The 17,743-nt window shown below is 40.9% G+C and overlaps 1 protein-coding gene across 1 annotated transcript in view; it reads right to left on the reverse strand.

Annotated features, from left to right (window-relative positions):
• Window positions 1-17,743, reverse strand: part of GORAB (golgin, RAB6 interacting) — a 166,958-nt gene that overhangs the window by 148,734 nt on the left and 481 nt on the right. The gene's annotated exons all lie outside the window — the stretch shown is intronic.

Genomic DNA, 17,743 nt, shown 5'->3' on the forward strand with positions numbered 1-17,743 from the left:
AATAAGAAAATAGATGAAGTATTGAGACATGTCAAATATTTCAGTGATGAGATAGAGGCCAAACAGCGAAAATTAAAAGAGAAGGCAATGTGGGCACAGGTGAAAGTGGCTGAAAGACAGGAAGCTCAGTTAGTCGAACAAGCAAATAACCCAGGAACTAGACCGAGATTTAGCCCAGGTAAAGGGAATGGTAATATAGAAGAAGCTAAAAAGAAGTTTCCATGCCACAATTGCGGTAGGTTAGGGCATTGGAAATCCGAGTGTAAATTTCCTCCAAGTACTAATAATGAAAATCCATCATTGAATCCACAGGTGCAGAATGAGGTGAGTGGTCAACTGCAGCAACAGCAGCAGGTGGTTACCTCACAGAATCAGGTGCCAAAACCACCTTTCCCGCAGAGCAGAAACACACAGAAGTATAGTAATGAATCGGGATTCTACAATGAAGAACCAGGTCAATAAACGGCAACGCGCTCGCGCTGTTTCGCAGTATTGGCTGCAACGCGATGAGAGTGACTCAGAAGGAAGCTATTGACGGTGCCGAAGGGAGGAAGAAGAGTGCGTACTTGGCACAACTCTAGAAGTAGACCAGACAGGACCATTTGTAGATGGGAGGGTTAATGATGAAAATATTACTTTCCTAGTGGACACTGGCGCTACTCGATCAACTGTTAGATCAGCTGATGTTAAGAATCTTCCTCTTTCGGATGAAACAATCCAAGTAGTTGGTGTGCACAACAGACAGATAAAGACATTTTTGACAGAACCAGTAAAAGTTAGTATAGGGAAATTTACAGAGATGCACCGCTTTGTTGTGTGCGACACCAGTCCATTGAATTTATTAGGTAGGGATCTGTTGTGCAAAATGAATTGCACTATATTCTGTACTCCAGATGGAATAGCATTTGAAACACCAGATGAGGATATACTGTATAAAATGACCATAGCTAACAGAGAAGATGAGGTTACTGAGACTTATGCAATATTCAACCCTGATGAATTACCCAAAGAATTGAAGCAGTCAGTAAAAGCGGAAGTATGGGATTTTACCGGAGAAGATGTAGGGCTAATGAGAAATATAGATCCAGTGAAAATAACTGTAAAGGAAGGAATAAGCTATCCAAATGTTCCTCAATATAAATTGACACCTGAGATAATTGAAGGAGTAACCCCAATAATTGAGAAAATGATTAGACAAGGAATCCTAAGAGAAATAATGAGTAGTCCATGTAATTCACCCATAATGGGATTGAAAAAGCCTAATGGAAAATTCAGGATAGTACAGGATTTGAGAAAAGTAAACAAAATTGTTGTGTCATGCTGTCCCATTGTGCCGAATCAATCAGTGATTTTGTACCAGATTCCCCATGATGCGGAATGGTATACAGTAATTGATCTATGCCATGCTTTCTTTTCCATTCCATTACATCATGACAGTCAGCAAATTTTTGCATTTTGGTTTGGAGAGAGGATTTTGGCCTGGTGCCGAATCCCACAGGGGTATACAGAAAGCCCCTCAATATTTAATCAATTGTTGAAGAAGTCGTTAGAAAGTCTGCAAATGCCCGAAAGTTCAGTACTAGTTCAGTATATCGACGACCTTTTGGTGGCGTCGAAAACACGTGAAGCTTGTGACGTAGACACTATAGCACTACTAAATCATTTGGCAGATGGAGGATTGAAGGTGTCACCAGCAAAATTGCAGTATTGTAAGAAGGAAGTACAGTATTTGGGACATAAAATTGAGAAAGGACTGAGGAAAATAACGATAGACAGGATCAGAATCATAAAAGGAATGAGAGCTCCCATGACTCAAAGAGAGGTGACAATGTTTCTGGGAATGGTAGGGTACTGCCGTCAGTGGATTAGTAATTTTTCCCTGATCGCAAAGCCCTTGGTGCGTTTGACCAGGAGTGATGTAAAAGATCCCCTGGAACTGAACAAAGAAGAATTGGCAGCATTCAAACGATTGAAAGATGGTTTGTGCGAAGCACCAGCACTAGGCCTGCCTGATTACGAAAAAGAGTTTGAGTTGTATTGCAGTGAAAGAAATGGATGTGGAGTTTCTGTGTTGATCCAGAAACATGGAAGGTTGAGGAGACCAATTGCACAGTGGCTGCAGCTTTACCTGGGAGTCTGAAGGCAGTGGCTGCAACATGTCAAAGCCTGGAACAGAGTGAAGGAATCGTGATGGGATATCCATTGAGAGTGTTTGTACCTCATGATGTGGCGATTCTTTTAACAAGGACTCGTACTCAGTATATGACACATAGTCGGCTGACTAAGTATGAAAAGGTCATATTAGGTGCAACAAATGTGAGCCTTGCGAGGTGTTTGAATGTGAATCCTGCAACTTTGTTACCAGATGCTGAGAATGTGGAAGTGAGAGATGAAGCAGATCATGATTGTTTGGACGTGCTTGAGTATTGCACAAAACCAGGACTAGATATAAAAGATGTACCTTTGCCAGAAAGTGATTTTGTGTTGTTCGTTGAAGGGTCATGTTTGAGAACAGATGAAGGGGTGCTAAGCGCAGCATATGCAGTATGTACGGTTGCAGCAGTGATGGAAGCATCTTACTTGAGAGGAGTAAGATCAGCCCAAGTAGCTGAACTTGTTGCTTTGACTAGAGCATGTAAAATTGGGAAGAGTGTGAGAGTGACTGTGATAACTGACAGCCAGTATGGCTTCGGGGTTGTCCATGATTTTGGCCAACTTTGGCTACAAAGAGGTTTCCTGACCTCAAGTGGAACCCCTATTAAGAATGCTGAAGTGGTTGGAAAATTGATTGAAGCGATACAGCTGCCTAAACAATTGGCTGTGGTGAAATGTGCTGCCCATGGTCAGGGTAGTGATTACATCACTACCGGAAATAGGTATGCTGACGATATGGCACAGTATTGTGCACGGAATCAGAATTCAGTCAATCGGGCAAAGGAAAAGGAAATGTTTTCTTGCTCCTTAATGTTTACTAATGTTGTGGGAACTTGGGAAGAAGTGAGGCAATTGCAGGAAGAGTCAGGAGATGAGGAAATGAAACAGTGGATAAAAGCAGGGTATGCACCAAGAGAAAAGGACCGTGTGTGGGTCTATCGAGATGGAAGACCAGTAATGCCTGATAGCATGATGTCTACCATGACACGGATGTATCATAGCCAGGGACACATAGGGAGAGACACTATGATCAGGTCTTTTAAGCAGACCTGGTACAACCCCAAGTTTAGACTGGTAGCAGAAAGTCTATGTCAAAGATGCCTAATATGGTCAGCAATACAATCCTGGAAGGAAGACAGTGGTGAGTCTAGGAACCATAGGCCGAGAAGGAGGGCCTTTCACTAGAATGCAGGTGGACTTCATTGAAATGCCTCCTTGTAACAGATTGAGGTATGTTCTGGTCATACTCTGCCTATTCTCCAGGTGGGTGGAAGCATTTCCAACTAGAAGAAATGATGGGATGACAGTGGCAAAGCTTCTTTTGAGAGAGTTCATCCCCAGGTTCGGGTTCCCAGTGACCCTTGAATCAGACAGAGGAGGACATTTCCATAATGAGATCATAAAATTGATTAGTGAAGCATTGAATGTACAACAAAAATTACATTGTGCCTACCGACCAGAGGTTTCTGGTGTGGTTGAACAGATGAATGGTACGATCAAAAATAGGATTGGAAAAATGTGTTTAGCCACAGGTATGAAATGGCCTGATGTCTTGCCTCTAGTACTAATGACAATCAGGGCGATACCAGACAGAACTACAGGGTTAAGTCCACATGAAATAATTATGGGACGAGCACTGAGGCATGTGTACATTCCAGTCAACAAGCTGATGACAATAACTGATGACATGGTGTTGGAATACTGTAAAGGCCTGGCTGACGCAGTTCATTCTGTGTTTCATCAGGTTGGAGCGGATGCCACCACTCTTGAAAGGAAGCCAGCCCATGATCTGAGCCCAGGAGACTGGGTAAGGATAAAAGTCCACAGAAGAAGAAACTGTTTGGTTCCAAGGTGGGGAAAACCAAGACAAGTCATTCTGACCACGACAACAGCTGTGAAGTGTGCTGGATTGAAAAACTGGATCCATGCCAGTCATACTTTGAGGATACCAAATCCGGTTGACAGCAAAGAGAAAGAGTACTATGACGAATCAGAGTCAAGTACTGAATCAGAGAACGAAGAGCCAAAAACACAAGAGAACTCTGAAAGGGGGGGAAACAGAACCAAATCAAAATTTGGTCCCCAGAAGTAACCCTCTGAGAAGAAGATTGCAGATTTCTGATACCAGTTCAGATTCTGAAAACGAACAAGGAACACAAGGTCCTCAAAAGGAACACAGTAAGAAGAAAGGAAAAGACAATGAGGAGACAGTAAAGGAAAGTCAGGAGAAGGAAGTTTCAGACGAAAGACTGAGGAAGATTCCACCAGAAATAACTAATTCAAGTGAACAAGGGACAGGTACAGAGAGAGAGGGACAGATTGCGGAAGACCCCCGAGGAGGTGTAGGGAACTGCAACACCCAGCTAGGTGAAGGGACAAGTAGTCGTTGAAAAGGAAAGACAAGTGGAGACAGAATCTGAAGAGAGTGAAAACAATATACATGAAGGTCGAGTTCTAAGGAAAAGGGCTTGGAGAGAAGAAAAGAATAATAAAGAAGGTAAACAGAAAAGAGTTAAAAAGGATGAAGTGTGGCCAAACAAAGTAAAGAGATTGAGATATCAGCTGACACGAGTGAAATCACCGAGAGCTGAACAGGTGAATGAAGTGACAAGAAAATAAAAGAACCAGGAAACCTAACCAGAAGTATAAGTCACCGGAATGGACGTACGTGGCACTGCCTGAAAAAGAAGAAGAGGCAGATAGTCAAGGAAATCCAGAGGAGACTTTACTGAAAGTGGTTGAAGAAGAAGAAGAAGAAGCAGGAATCCTGAGAATCATCTTATCCGATATCGGAGAAGAAGAGACGGAAAATCAGGATATTCTGTACTTGGATGAACAGAAAGAAGTGAAAAACGATAAAATGCCAAACTGAGAAGATCTAGAAAACTACTAATAAAAATTATAACAATTTGAGTCAAAAGATAGATACTGGTAGAACCAAGTAGGGGCTTAGAGCTTAAGGTTAGAAAACTAGTTGTGAAGTAAAAAGAGGCTAAGTCAAAAGACACAGTCCAAATTAACAAAGATGGCTAACATAGATAGTAGCAAAAGTAGATGTACATTCATGAAAAGATGGTGCAAAATGTGTTGTTGTTGTACAGGATTATTAATGCTTCTGTGGAGTATACTTGCTCTGCTTATTTCTTTCAAGGTTACTATAAATACATTAGAAGGACACACTGAAAACATTACTAATGTAGGGAAGATTCAAAAGGTAGTTCCGACTAGAATAGATAATAATTATTTGCATAAAGATAGGTCTATTAATGATTTTTCAAAAAATGTGTTTTCGAAGTTATTGTTTGAACATGTAAAAACCATGGACGTAAGGGACTGCTACGTATGCATGCAGTTACCTCCATCTGTTTCAGAGGGAGTGACTTATCACCTTCCAGCAACGTATGGAATAGCATGTAGTGTGATAGCTAGCTTATTTTATCAGACAGGTAAATTAGAATATTATTTCTCAGATGTAGATAACATTTTTGCGCAAGTGCCTGCTAATAACAAACTAAACAAAGTAAGATCTGCTAAGGTATTAGGTGAATTTTTCTTAGAAACTAAAGAACTAACATTAGAATATATTTTTAGAAACAATTTGACTTGCAGTTTGAAGAAAGAGGAGAAGACATTCTTAGACATGGTCGAAGAAAGGAGATTGAAAATGCAAAGAAAAGTAGCAGAAGGAAAAGGGGAGAAAACAGTCTGGGATATAGAAAAGGAAAAACATTTGAAGGGTGAAGCTAGTCCAACTATAGCTTTAGATATGCCTCAGAAAGGGAAGATGTGTATTAGAAGGAATCAAACTGCATATGATAATTATTTTGTAGGTAATAGTGAGTGCCATGATACATACCGAATCATGGGTGGATGGGGATTTAAAGGTGGAAAAGATCCAGTTTTCCCTGGATTATATTTTATCTGTGGGAACAGGGCATATTATCGTTTGCCAGACCATTGGTATGGCACATGTTACGTAGGCCTGGTTTTTCCAAAAATCTTTCACATGGACAGAGGAGAAGATGGTGTACATAGTTTAGGTAATCATTTAGTACGTAGTAAAAGAGAATCTTGGAGAGAGATTATAGGTGATATCTTTGGAGCATTGATACCGGCAGTGGTAATATCTTTGAATGCAAACAAAATTAGAAAATGATCAACAGTAGTGGATCGCTTGTCCACAAGCACTGCTGGAGGATTTATATTGGTAGATACTGAAATGGTTGCCATGCGTGCTATGGTAATGCAAAATCGACTTGCCCTTGATATATTATTGGCAAAAGAGGGTGGAGTCTGTGGAATGCTGAAAGTTTAACATTGTTGCACTTACATTCCAGACGAAAGCAAAGATCTGAAAGTTTATATTAAAAATATTACTAAATTGCATGACGAAATTGCACCACTGGAGGTTGAAAGTGTTTGGGAAAGGATTGGTAAGAAAATAGCTGCTATTAAGAATTTCTTAATTAAAATAGGTAGTACATTTTTAGGTAAAATATTATTTCCATTAACATGTGTGGTTTTCATATTACTAATATTAAGATTAGGTTGTATGTGTTGTAAAAACAAGAAAACTAAGAATAAAATAAAAAGAGAAAAACTAAAAAGAAAAGCAAAGGATCCAGATAGAGATTTAGAAGAGATAACTTTAGAAGAGTGGAAGGAAAGCATGTATAAAAAGGCAAAAAGAGATGAAGAAGAAACTGAATTATGAATAAGAGCAAGAATACATTTTGAATTTCCGTAAAAGGGGTAAATAAATTTAGTGTTGTTGTGGTGATAAAATCACCAAAGGGGGGATTGCTGGAGCGGGTTTTATTTTTAAAATTTGTATACCCTCTCCATTTTGCATGTTTATATTAATAAGAATAATTAACTAATGGTAACTGTATTAATTAGATTGCTGTGGATTTAATCAACCTTACTAACATAAGGAGTACACGTGGGAATTGCATTTGCATGGCCTAACTAATACGTAAACTAAAACGTGTACGCATAGATAAGTAGATTACATGTTAAATGTTGCTTCTGTGATGTATTTGTGATTTGTGTTTTATTAATGTGAGTATAACCCGCATTAAGTGTTGCTTTTGCTAGATAAATACACACACATATGGGTATTAGTAAGGGGATAACATTTTAATAGTAATTTCCATGTATTAATTACATTTTGTGTTTCTTTGCTTAAGTTGACCATTTGGAGTGGCCACAAAATGGCTGACATCCCTATTTGACGAGCGGACTTCATTGAGAAGGTCTCTGGGTGAAGTGCGCATGCGTCACCAACAGCAGCGGTGGCCTTACAGTGACCCTAACCCGACTGTGCCTACCAAGGTTATACCAGGCGACAAGCCAACTTCTCCTGGAAGAACAATTAAAAGATACATTTTGACCGGGGAAATTATGAACTACATCTAAAGAAACATTTATAATGTGAGAACTGTGGGGAACGGATTTCATCAACCAATCAAATGCATTCAAAAATATTACTCGTTACTTTTGTAATGTAATTTTACTATAAAATATGACAAGATAGAGAGGTTGGTAGCTTAGCTCGAGAGCCGCATCTTTTAATTTCCAGACGTTATGCTGATGGAGAGGACGGTGACACTGCAGGACAGCTGTTTCCAAAGACTCTGACAGATTGAACTGATGACCAAGATTTTGACATAGAGAACGACTTTTAGCCAGAATAGGTAATATGATGGTCAGCTGCTTGATTAAACAAATGATTCGATTTTCAATTATTTAGATAAAGATTTAAGATTTATTACAAGAACTGTGTTGGGTCGTTATTATGAAAAGTGTAATTATAGATTTAGTTATCACTTCAACCAGCGGCTAGCTGATCCATGGCCTATCCATGGGAGGAGTACTAAAAGGTGAAGCTTAGGCCTTAATGAATAGAGAAAGGTAGGGAAGTCTATTGCTCATTAGGGATAAGTGGGTACTTCCTTTCATTACAGCAAATGGAACAATCGCCTCCTTAGAAAAACAGATTAGTAGAGGATGAATGTTGGTTTTATGGGCCCCACCAGCGAATGTAGTGATTGAGTTTGTCTGTGCGATCTATGATCTGTGACGAAGGGAGGGATTTTGCATTCCGCGCTGCATCACCCACCCGTACTTTATCTATTAAAGGATGTGCTATTCTGAATGCTTTTATCCTATTGCCTCTGCCCTCTCAGTGGGTAAGGGAAGAAGAAAATCACAACTGTAATCAAATTATGGAACAGGGTACCAAGTCCCAACCAGGTATCAATGGTGAGCCCTATATAAATTGTGACTACGTGTTATTTGTAGATTTCTCATGTTTGAGGAACAATGCTAGAATTTTAAGAGCTGCATATGATGTTTGTACAAATGAAAAGGTTGTTGAATCTTCTTCTTTAGCAAATGTACGATCTGTACTGACAGCTGAACTGACAGCTCTCATAAGGGCCTGCTCTCGGGTCAAAAATGTTGATGTAGACATTTTTACGGATTCACGTTATGCTTGTGGGCCACAATTTCAGCCATTTATGGTCACAGAAACGGCTCATGACTTCTTTTGGTACACCAACATGTAATGGCCCCAGAGTTTGATTTGTTGAGAGCTCTACAAATGCTGTAAAAATAGCTCATGTGGACTGTGCAGCACATCGGGGACGGTCAGATGAGATTTCAAGAGGCAATAATTTTGCAGATGCTGTGGCTCGCTCTCATGCATCAAAAGCCCCTGTGAGGCGAGGCACTTTATATGTGGCAGTGACAGTCCTCGACCTGACTGCACACAGGGGGAAATCAGGAACATACAGGAGAATGTAGAAAAGGAAAAGACTAAATGGGTGAAGAAGGGTTGCAGACGCAATGAAGTGGGAGCATGGGTCAACCCGAGAGGAAAGGTGGTACTACCAAATGCCTTAGATGACCAAGTTGTTACCAAGTCTGTATTTGATGAGCTAAGAATTAGAGAGGGGCTGCAGGCACTCCAAGGGGTATGATGGAAGGTTAGGAGAAACAAAATGAGGAGAAAGCTGAGGAATTTGAATATTGAAAGGAGGTACGACAATTAAATGAAATTTAATGGTGGACAGATAGTGCCAATAGGAGGGAATGTTTACATCTAGGCCATACGGAAGAAACCTGGCCAACTTCATCTTGTTTGAATCACATGCCCATGCCACTACAGTGCACGAGCACATATCAGAGTTACCACTAGAAATCGTAAAATGGTATTTTGCAGAGCTCGACTTTCCTGTGCTGTGAGGATTATTAATGAGGATGCCCATAGTGTGTTTTCAGACATGCAGCTGTGTTTCAATTTCGAATCCATGCTGGGAAGAAAGTTTTTTTCTTGTTAGTGTTATCAACTGTGCCACGATGAGCTTTCACAAATTACTAATAAATGCCTAATTATTGCTCTGTAAACACGGTCTCGAAATATCCATTGCTTCATAAAGGTAGATCTATTTGCCCATGCTTAGGGTAAACTGTTAGACATACAGTAACAGAGGCTGGCTAATAATTTTCATCTTATACCTGGAAAAAATGCTTCGCTCTACACCCATCTTCCACCTCAGATTATTTACTGGATCGTGCTTTCACAAGGGTATTCTGGGGGGAGTGGACTCCAGCTCCTTCTAGTAGGAAGAATATTTAAAGTGCCAGTAAAGGAACAAAAGTCTGAGTGAGTGATAGAGAGCTACTGATGTTTGACTGGCAAACGTTACGGGCATTGGTTTGTATGAGTACCTGAACTTTTCCAGTAACAGTGGAGTCAAGACCTGGTCTTCGAAGTGAGAAGAATGCACTGTGTAAGCACGAGCCACAGGGCAGCTTCTTTAGGACTCTACTATGCCAAATCTGGCATAGGTGACACAGACTTAATACTCTCCATTACAGGAGGTACCCTGTTCTATAAAGGCCCGCACCCAAGAGGAAGGACCGGATCCTAGGGGAACCTATGGCTGGATACCTAGGCAATAAACCTTAACCGAGCAACCAGGGAAAGCAGATTCCCCGAAATTCTCGGTCATTCTTGTCGCCCTGGCGTGGTACAGTGATCAGAGAAGAGATGCTGTACCAAACAATCCACTGTTTATGCAGCAAGCGGGTGACACGCAACTAGTAAACCCTTAGCACCCCATAGGTGAGATTTAGGGCGCCACGTAGAATGTTTACTGTAAGGAAATTGAAAAGTCCAACAGGCATCTGCTTTCAGCCACTGTCATACCCTTCACATATCCGGTTAGGGAATGGTTGTCAACATACTAGTGTGAATGTGAGCCAGTGGAGCATGCGAAAACGAGGTGCAAGATGACTGCCAATGGTTAGACAATGAGTGGTTAGACAGTTTTTGGAGGGCCGTGGTTTTTCCCTTTTTAGGTCTCGCCTGACCCAGCGCATGCGCTGGTCTGGCGAGACTTATTGAGAGGGCTCCAAAAAGTGCAACCAGGCCAGCCTAGAGCTACAGTGTATGTGCGTGGGCGCCGCTTTTACCGCGATTACTTTCACTTTCGCGGCCGCACGATCGCTTGGCATAGCCAATAGGTCTCGATTTTGGGACCTTATAAGTATTTAGTTATGCAACTGTTGCATGGCTAAACACTTATAAGGTCCCAAAGGCGAGACCTATTGGCTATGCCAATGCTTGTTCCCTTTATATGTGAGCCATTTCATCAGAGGCGTGAAAACAAAATTTCAAAGTATGGCAACAAGCCTGCTTGTGTGTGTGATACACGAAGGATGAGTTTTCTGGGCTCACCACCAAAACGTAAGACACTCATGTTCTTCCCTTCCTTTCCCCCCTCCTCCGCGCGCTATCCTGCCCTTGCGTGGGACTGCTTACGCCAGCTGGAACGTTTTATCGAGGACTTGTGTGTCCAGTTTGTTCTTGTCCCCCATTATTCTTGGTCCACGCCCTGATGAAGGTGGGATCCCCAAGTGGGTCCTATACCGAAACGCGCGTTGGCGCTTGATTTGGCGACCTTCTTCCTCTTTAAGTACCATCTGGCTTTCGTTGGAAGATACACCAACGATCATATCCACCTATATACCCAAGGATAATCTAGTTTATTTTGTGATGTGTATTGATGAATGTGATTTAGATTGAATGAGTAGGTGTATGAATCTGATTGTTTGTTTACGGGGCCTTGAACTTTGTTTTTTATGATCATACATATATTGATGTTGTGCAAATGTATGTTTTATTGTCAGATATGTATTTATTAGACTAAGAATGTTTTTTGTATCAATGAAAATGAATTACTAAAATAAATCACTGAATTAATAATAACAAAAAAACAAATAAAAAGGTGTATATATATCTTTATATTTATATCTTGAGTGGGTGTTTGATGTATATTTTTCTGTTTAATTTTTTCCAGTTCCGTTTTGCTTTATAATAGGGACCTACTCCCTAGGCCCAAATAGATATTCCTTGAACCGGCTTTGATTTTCTTTCTTAGTTGATTGGCCAGCTGGAATGTTGTCAGCTGGACGTTCCATGATTACAGTTATATGACAGTTGGTGACCATTGTGTTGTTCGCACTGAGCACTCCGGTTATGGTGTGCCGTCTTTGCAATTAATAAATACTTTACTTCAAGAAGACGTTACCTTGCGTTATATCTTTACGACGAGGTACTCGAACGGCACACAGAAGAGCCCACGACCTTGAAAATGTATTTGAAATCCAAGATGTATTGACGGAAGATCAAAAGAATTGAAATATTAAGAAGAAACCGTCATATATCGGAATGGAGAGAAAAATGAAAAAAGGCAAGTTGTCCGGTCGTGACAAATTATTATTACAGTGTGAAAATTATGATGCAGCGTGGTCAAGAAAATGAAAGAGAGTCTAAAGTGAAACTTTGTTGAGAGGAAGTTATTTTAAACGGCACAGGGGAACGAGAAAGAAAACTTTGGTGTGAGAAGCAATACTGGCGAGGTGAAACAAAGGTCCGGTGATGCTTTTGAGTGCGGAGCCTTTAATGAGAATATATTAACTGTCGCGTCCATGCCAGGATAAGTGTGAGCCGTGAAACCTGTGACTCTACGTTAATCTTCTAAAGGAACTAACCTTATCGATGTGAAGTAAGGCAACGCGTCGGATTCTCCTCACAAGAAGTGAGGCAGTTGTGTGGGAGCGTCAGTGACGTCAGAAGATGCGACGCCATCTTGGGAAGTGAGGCTTTGCATTCTAGTCGTTGTTCGTTTTTCACGCAACAGGAAACGTGCATGCAGCCATTTTTAAGGAACAGTAAACAAATATTACAAGCTAACGATAGAACACCGGAGCGGATCGGCAAACCTTCGTTCACATGAGAACTGAAATAAAAACGGACTAATTTATTAAATGGCTGTGACATTGAAGCGTTTTCAAAGGTGAGAAGTAAATTATATTCACATATATTGCCTGGAGGATACTATTGAGGTGAACATTTCAAATACTTAAAGTGCTCTAGCGCCTGACTTGTCATAAAATAAATACTCGAGTGCACAGTTTAAAAAAAAAAAATGGCCTCAGGGAACATGTACAATTTGCAGCCTCCAGAAGCGTTTTTGAAGGGTACAGGGACACCACAAGTGCAGTGGGAGGAGTGGAAGGAATATTTTTGTAATTACATCTCTACGTTTGATAAAGATGATGAACCACTCAAACAAGAAGTAAAGAAAAAAATATTGTTACACTGTTTAAGTGCTGGTGGACTTAAAGTGTATAACAATATCACTAAAAAGGTGAGAGCAGGCGAGGAGAGAAATATGTATGATGAGGCCATGGAGGACCTAGATGGTTACTATAAACCGACTGTTTGTGTTGCAGTACACAGATATAAGTTTTACAGAAGGAAACAAGGTAAGGAGGAAAGCATAGATGACTATGTTTCAGCATTAAAGAACTTAGCACTCTCATGCAAATTTGAGAACATGCACGATGACTTAATTAGGGATCAAATAGTAATGTGTGCTGCAAATCCCAACATACAGGACGCATTATGAGCTAAAGGAGAGAAACCCCTTCAACAAGTTATTGAGATTGTTAAGAAAGCAGAATTGACGGGTCGTTGTACAAAAGAAGTGATCAATGAGAATAAGTGTAAAGCTGAAGAAGCAAGTGTTGTGGCAAAAATAAGTGGAACCAAAAAGGCTTACAAAAACAAAGTGAAGGAAGGAGAAAGATTTAAAGTGAACGTTAGAAAGTATGATCAATTAAAATGTTACCGTTGCGATGGCAATAAGCATTTAGCTAATGACTGGAAGTGTCCGGCGAGGAATAACAAATGTACACAACGCGGTCTCATTGGTCATTTTCAAAAAGCTTGCAAAAGGAAAATTAAAGAAAAGGTAAAATTTGTTGAAGATGAGGAGGAGGTTGAGCAAAACTCCTCGGACGATTCGGACTACAACTTATGTGTACTAAATGTGACGGAAGTAACAGAAAGTGAGGAAAATGAAAAATGCAAAAAGAAGAAACCCATGTGCTTAGTGGACATAGGAGGTGTAAATATTGAGATTGTTGCGGACTCTGGTTCGCCATGCACGATAATCAATCGTGATGTGTGGAGAGAGAAATTTAAAGCAAAGTTAGGGAAGCATTTGGAAAAACCAGATATCACACTTAAAACGTTCACGGGCGAACCTATAGAGCTAATGGGTTTCAAGGAACTTACGTTTACATTCAACGAGAGAAAAACGAGCAGCAAGTTGTATGTCGCTGCCACTGGTCCTTCGGTGCTTGGATGGAAGGACCAGGGAAAACTAGGGATTACACTTAACCCGAACAGCGCTGAACCTGTGCTAGTCACGCAACAAGAAGTGTTAAGTGGTAGTAATTTAGTTAACAGGTTCCCAAAAATAATTTACGGGAAAATTGGTAAACTAAAGGGGTTCCAACACATGATAAAATTAAAAGAGGATGCTGTGCCGTGCTTGCACAAGGTTAGACACATTCCTATGACACTAAAGGAGGAGGTGAGAAGTGAAATTAATAAGCTACTGGGAGAAGACATAATCGAACCTACAGAGTCTTCTTAATGGGTCGCACCCCTGGTGGTCGCGAGGAGATCCAATGGAAAATTGAGGTTATGCATAGATTTGCGTGACCTCAATAAAAACATACTTATAGACCAATACCCTCTTCCCAGAATTAATTAGATGTTATCGCTCACAAAGAATATGACAGTATTTTCGACTATAGACCTAGCCGCTGCTTACCACTAGGTAGTTTTGCATCCTGGAAGCAGACACCTCACCACCTTTTTTGAACCTGAAACAACCAAACGGCGAAACAGAGTACCTTTTGGATTAGCGTCGGCAGCGGCGTTATTCCAGATGCTCATGCATGAAATGTTCAAAGGGGTCAAAAAGTTGCTCATCTTCCAGGATGACATTCTTATTATGGGCAAAGATTAGTTTGACCACGACAACAGGTTGGTGCAGGTACTTAAAATCTTGGAAAAAAATGGCATGACAGCTGAATATAAGAAATGCAAGTTCAGTAATAAAACTGTCACCTACTTAGGTCATGAAATTACACATGAAAGAATAAAACCTAAGAAAGAACTAATCAAAGCAATCAAGGATGCTCCAGTTCCACAAAATAAGGAAGAACTGAGAGCATTTTTGGGACTGGTGGAGTACTACTCCAAATTTGTAAGGAACTTTTCAACAAAAACGTATAGCATAAGGACACTTTTGAAAAACAAAAACATATTTGAGTGGTCTCAGGACTGCGAAGACAGTTTAAAATGCCTTAAAAAAGAGATTTGTGACGCACCACCCCTAAAAGGGTTTGACACTAATCTTGAATGTGTAGTCACTACGGATGCCAGCGGAAAGGGAATTGGTGCGGTCCTCACACAAATTGAAAGCAATGGTAAGGAAGTCACCATCGCTTTTGCATCCCGCTCTTTAACTTCCACAGAGGAGAGATACTCAGTTATCGAGCGGGAGGCATTGGCTTGTGTGTGGGGGCTTGAACATTTTCGACAGTACATTTGGGGTAAAAGGATTATTTTGAGGTGTGACCACAAGCCATTGATGAAAGTGCTTACAGTGAAAGGGTTGTATAATGCTTCACCAAGGTTAGCATGATTATCAATAAGACTATTAGATTACAATTATGAGGTACAGTATTTGCCGGGAACCAAGAATGTCGTCGCGGATTTCCTGAGCAGGTTACCATTGCATAATGAGGAAAAAGGGGTGAGGAAGAATAACTCTACGTAGCTAGCATCAACGAAGAATTCCCTAGCATACTTGAAGAGGAATGGGAAAAAGAGTATTCTAAGGATGAAACACTAAAGGAGGTTAGTAAACTCATTGTGGTTGGATGCCCTAAGAAGAAATATCTGGAAAATGAGTGAAGGCCTTACTGGGAATTGAGAAGTGAGTTATCTGTGGCGAAAAACCTTGTGTTAAGACAGGGTAAAGTGATACCTCCTGTCACATTAAGAGAAAGAATTGTCAACATTTGCCATGAAGGTCACCTAGGCGTAAACAAAACTAAACAGAGAATTAAGAACTGGTATTGGTGGCCTGGGTGCGATATCCAAATAGTGAGAGCAGTCAGGAACTGTATACAATGTGAGAATTCTGATAAGACTCAAACTACTCTCAGACCTCCCCTGCAACCGTTGAAATGCCCGAACATGCCTTGGGAGCGAGTAGGAATTGATATAATGGGTCCTGTAAAATGGCAAGAAGAGCAAGTACACATACTGGTCTTAGTAGATCACTTTTCAAAGTGGCCAGAAATAAAAGTCTGCAGGAGGGTGGATGCTTTGGACATTATCAAATTCATGGACGGTATATTCTCGATAGGGGGTATACCAAAAACTATTGTAAGTGACAACGGAAGTCAGTTCACGTCTGAGGTTTTTAAAAATGTTGTTGGCAGGAATGGTATTACCCACAAAACTACTTCTGTTTACCACCCTGCCAGGAATGGGGCCGTGGGAAGATTTAATAGGGTGATAAAAAGCATTATCCAATTAGCAAACAACAATGGCAAATGTTGGAGAAAGCAAGTTAACAAAATGATTGGGGGGTACAGGATCACTCAAAGTGAAAAAACAATGATAAGCCCCTTTGAGATTATGAGAGGCAGGACACCCATCTCAAAAGACAATATTGGATGGCTCAAGGAAGCGAGGAAATCTGAGTGGTCAGTGGAAACCGTAAGGAAAAGAATCAAAGAGGCACAAGTTCTGAGTAAAGTGAAGTATGACATCAAGCATGACTGCAAACAAATAAAGCTCAAAGAGGGTGATAGTGTGAGAGTAAAAAGAAGTGGACACATTGTCAAAGGACAGAATAGGTTTTCAGCGCCGTTGATTGTAGAAAAAGTGTTCTGTAACTCTGCGCTCCTCAGCGATGGCAAGGTGTGGCATGCCTCTGCGTTGTCCATTTGTTCTAGAATGGAGGTTGTCAAAACGGACAAGGATGTAAAGAAGATCAAGGATGCAGAGGATGAGAAGGGTGTACTGGACAAGTACGGATGGTTGAGCCAAGAAACCTCTGAATCGGATGGAGAAGGAGATAGTACAGTTTCACAATCTTTTGAGCATTGTACCAGGGATGATCAGGAACGTGATCACATTGAATCCATTGGTCAATTTGGAGACCTTAGCACTAGTGCCTCAGTGGTATCCCTTGGTGCAAGTAGCATTACCACACCTGTGGAAGATCAGGATGATTTGGAGCTTAGCGATGAGAAGAGTGATCTCGCCACAGGTGATACGAGTAGCTCTTTAGGTTCAAGTGGCAACCCTGCATCTGGACATGAACTTGTGTTGGAAAGAGCACTTTGGAAGAGGTGGCCAGCACCAGTAGATTTGGTCGTAGCTTGGTAAAACCCAGCAAATACAAAGACTTTGTATGCGAATAGTTACATCTCTTGCTTTTATTCCATCTGTCTCTTCCTCCCCCCTTTTATCCTATAATCTATAAGGAAAGGAGATGTGTTGTGGTACTTGTTAACCCCTTCATGTTCTTCCCTTCCTTTCCCCCCTCCTTCGCGCGCTATCCTGCCCTTGCGCGAGACTGCTTACGCCAGCTGGACGTTTCATGATTACAGTTAAATGACAGTTGCTTATGACAGTTGGTGACCATTGTGTTGTTAGCACTGAGCACTCCGGTTATGGTTTGCCGTCTTTGCAATTAATAAATACTTTACTTCAAGAAGACGTTACCTGGCATTATATCTTTACAACAGGCGTAATGTGTTCCTATATTTAAATCGAAGTGTGCCAGCTCTTCTGTAAGCTAGTACTAGTCGGTCCCAGAATAGAACTGCCGCCTTCAAGGAGATGTATGGTGCACGAGTGTGAAACTAAGGCAACACACTGTAAAATGTGTACTGCAAGACCCAGAATACATCTTTCTGGGGGCGGGAAGAATGCCAAAACAGCTATAACGTGTTGCTTTATGCACCACTTAAATGTATATAGACAGAAATAGACCCTGGTCTACATTTGCAATGAAAACAAAACGCAACCAACAGCCACTGTGAGATTTAACTCATTGGCGTTCACTGACGCACCACTGGAATTCGCCGGCACAATGAACGAACTGCTAATCTGCACCATATCCCGTGTGACACCTCG

This window comes from Triturus cristatus, chromosome 4_1 (genome assembly GCF_964204655.1).
Source record: "Triturus cristatus chromosome 4_1, aTriCri1.1, whole genome shotgun sequence".
Taxonomy (NCBI): Eukaryota; Metazoa; Chordata; class Amphibia; order Caudata; family Salamandridae; genus Triturus; species Triturus cristatus.